Here is a 3,469-nt window from a genome sequence, read left to right as displayed (position 1 = left end):
TGTTACCAGTGGTGAATACCTACCGGTCTGCAGCAATTTGGTTCTTGCCTCCTAGGAGGAAAGAGTTTGACTGAAGGGCATAGGCAGAGAAAGAGATTGAGGCAAGTTTTAGAGCAGGAGTGAAAGTTTATTAAAAAGTTTTAGAGCAGGAGGAAGTGACAGAGCCGAGCTAGCGCGTCAAAGGTACCTCTATGGTTTTCCTCATGTTCTTGAGCTGGGAAATGGCCGCTGTGTAGTCGCAACGGAAATAAATCCCTGGAACTGCGATTCCGTGTGTCAGGAATTTGAATTTAGAGTTTAATTTCTCAGAGCATTCTCTCCAGGAAGAATTTTTACAGTATCTCAAAGACTTCACTTGACTTCTTGATCCTACATAAACCCAAGGAGAAAAGAAATGGGTCGCTCCAATTCTAGATCACGTTCTTCAAGGTCAAAGTCTAGATCACAGTCTAGTTCTCGATCAAGATCAAGATCTCATTCTATAAAGAAGTGATACAGTTCTAGATCTCGTTCCAGAACATATTCAAGGTCTTGTAGTAGAGATCGTATGTATTCTAGAGATGATCGTTGTGATTACAGAAATAATAGAGGAATGAAACGAGCGTATGGGTACAGAGGAAGGGGTAGAGGGTATTATCAAGGAGGAGGAGGTAGATATCATGGAGGTGGTTATAGACCTGTATGGAATAGAAGGCACTCTTGGAGTCCTAGACGAGGTTGTTCACATTCCAGGAGTCCAAAAAGAAGATCCATTTCTTCTCAAAGATCCAGAAGCAGATCTCGCCGGTCATATAGCTCTTCTAGGTCTCCAAGGTCATCCTCTTTTCGTTCTTCATCTCCATATAGCAAATCTCCTGTTTCTAAAAGACGAGGGTCTCAGGAAAAACAAACCAAAAAAGCTGAAGGGGAACCCCAAGAAGAGAGTCCGTTGAAAAGTAAATCACAGGAGGAGCCGAAAGATACATTTGAACATGATCCATCTGAGTCTATTGATGAATTTAATAAGTCATCAGCCACATCCCATGATATTTGGCCTGGCCTTACAGCTTATGATAATAGTCCCTGATCACCCCATAGTCCTTCACCTAATGCTACACCACCTAATCAGAGTTCATCTTGCTCTGATGCTCCCATGCTCAGTACAGTTCACTCTGCAAAAAATACTCCTTCTTAGCATTCACAATCCATTCAGCGTAGTCCTGAAAGGTCTGGGTCTGGTTCTGTTGGAAATGGATCTAGTCGATACAGTCCTTCTCAGAATAGTCCAATTCATCACGTTCCTTCACGAAGAAGTCCTGCAAAGACAATCGCACCACAGAATGCTCCAAGAAATGAGTCTAGGGGCCGTTCCTCATTTTATCCTGATGGTGGAGATCAGGAAACTGCAAAGACTGAGAAGTTCTTAAAAAGGTTCACAGATGAAGAGTCTAGATTATTCCTGCTTGATAGGGGTAATGCCACGGATAAAGAGGCTTCAAAATAGAAAGGATCAGAGAAAGGGAGGGTAGAGGGAGAATGGGAAGATCAGGAAGCTCTAGATTACTTCAGTGATAAAGAGTCTGGAAAACAAAAGTTTAATGATTCAGAAGGGGATGACACAGAGGAGACAGAGGATTATAGACAGTTCAGGAAGTCAGTCCTTGCAGATCAGGGTAAAAGTTTGCTACTGCATCTCACTGGAATACTGAGGAGGAAGGACTCAAGTACAAGTCCAAAGTTTCACTGAAACGCAATAGAGAAAGTGGTGGATTTAGAGAAGAAAAAAATTATAAACTTAGGCTGGATATGTAGTGGAAAGGCCTAGCACTACAAAAGATGAGCACAAGGAAGAAGACAAAAATTCTGAAAGAATAACAGTAGAGAAAGAAACTCAGTCACCTGAGCAGGTAAAGTCTGAAAAGCTCAAAGACCTCTTTGATTACAATCCCCCTCTACACAAGAATCTGGATGCATGAGAAAAGTCTACCTTCAGAGAGGAAAGCCCACTTAGGATGAAAATGATAGCAAGTGATTCTCATCGTCCTAAAGTCAAACTAAAAATGGCACCTGTTCCTCTTGATGATTCTAACAGACCTGCTTCCTTGACTAAAGGCAGGCTGCTTGCTAGTACACTTGTCCATTCTGTCAAGAAGGAGCAAGAATTCTGATCCATCTTTGACCACATTAAGTTGCCACAGGCCAGCAAAAGCACTTCAGAGTCATTTATTTAACACATTGTGTCCTTGGTTCATCATGTTAAAGAGCAATACTTCAAGTCAGCTGCAATGACCCTAAACAAGAGGTTTACTTCGCATCAGAAAGCCACTGAAGAATGTAGTACTCAGCAAAAGAGCCCTGAAATACACAGGAGAATTGACATCTCACCAAGTACCCTGAGGAAGTAGCCCCGTTTAGCAGGGGAAGAGAGAGTTTTTAAAGAAGAAAATCAAAAGGGAGATAAAAAATTAAGGTGTGACTCTGCTGACCTTCAGCCTGACATTGATCGCCGTAGAAAAGAAAGAAGTAAAGAACGGAGAGATTCCAAGGGCCCCAGGGAATCCCGTGGATCAAGAAAGCAGGGAAAAAACTCCAAAAGATTACAAGGAATACAAATCTTATAAAGATGACAGTAAACATAAAAATAGAGAGCAAGATCATTCTCTTCACCATCACCTTCTTCTCCCAGTTCCAGAGAAGAAAAGGAGAGTAAGAAGGAAAGAGAAGAAGAATTTAAAACTCACCATGAAATGAAAGAATACTCAGGCTTTGCAGGAGTTAGCCAACCATGAGGAAACTTTTTTCGAATTAGAGGCAGAGGAAGAGACAGAGGAGTTTTTGCTGGGACAAATACTACTCAAATGCTACTTTTTAAAAGAGACTGAAGGAAGAGGAATGGGATCCAGAATATACCCCAAAGAGCAAGAAGTACTTCTTGCATGATGACAGAGATGATGGTGTGGATTATTAGACCAAAAGAGGAAGAGGTCGTGGTACTTTTCAACGTGGCAGAGGGCGCTCTAACTTCAAAAAAATCAGGTAGCAGTCCTAAATGGACTCATGACAAATACCAAGGGGATGGGATTGTTGGAGATGAAGAAGAGACCATGGAAAATAATGAAGAAAAGAATGACAGATGCAAGGAAGAAAAGGAATAATAAATATGAAGTAAGATTTCAGCAGAGCAGAAGTTGTACCTACCATTTTTTTACCTGATTTTTGTTTTCAAATAAGAATGTAAGCATTTTACTTAAATTTTACTGTTTGAAGTAGTCTATAGAAATTTTGTTTTAAGTCTTCAAATATCTTGAGAAATAGTAGACTGTATGTTGAAAATTGTACTGAAATAAAGTAGAAAATTGTTACATACCATATTTGTAACTATCAACTTTAAAAAAAAAATTTTAACGTTTTTGTTACACGCATTGTAATTCTGCTTTGTCTACAAGATATGGTCAAGTACAGCTCTGTGAAAGTTCTGATTCTCTTCCTT

At 40.2% G+C, this 3,469-nt stretch overlaps 1 pseudogene; it reads left to right on the top strand.

Moving 5' to 3' along the window:
* The first annotated feature begins 271 nt into the window (after positions 1–271).
* On the top strand, positions 272–3,160 carry LOC129036809 (bcl-2-associated transcription factor 1-like; annotated as a pseudogene).
* The last annotated feature ends 309 nt before the right edge of the window (positions 3,161–3,469 follow it).

The sequence above is a fragment of the Pongo pygmaeus genome, chromosome 4, assembly GCF_028885625.2.
Source record: "Pongo pygmaeus isolate AG05252 chromosome 4, NHGRI_mPonPyg2-v2.0_pri, whole genome shotgun sequence".
Taxonomy (NCBI): domain Eukaryota; kingdom Metazoa; phylum Chordata; class Mammalia; order Primates; family Hominidae; genus Pongo; species Pongo pygmaeus.
Note: the sequence above shows the minus strand (reverse complement) of the source record. Positions and strands in the feature narration are given on the sequence as shown.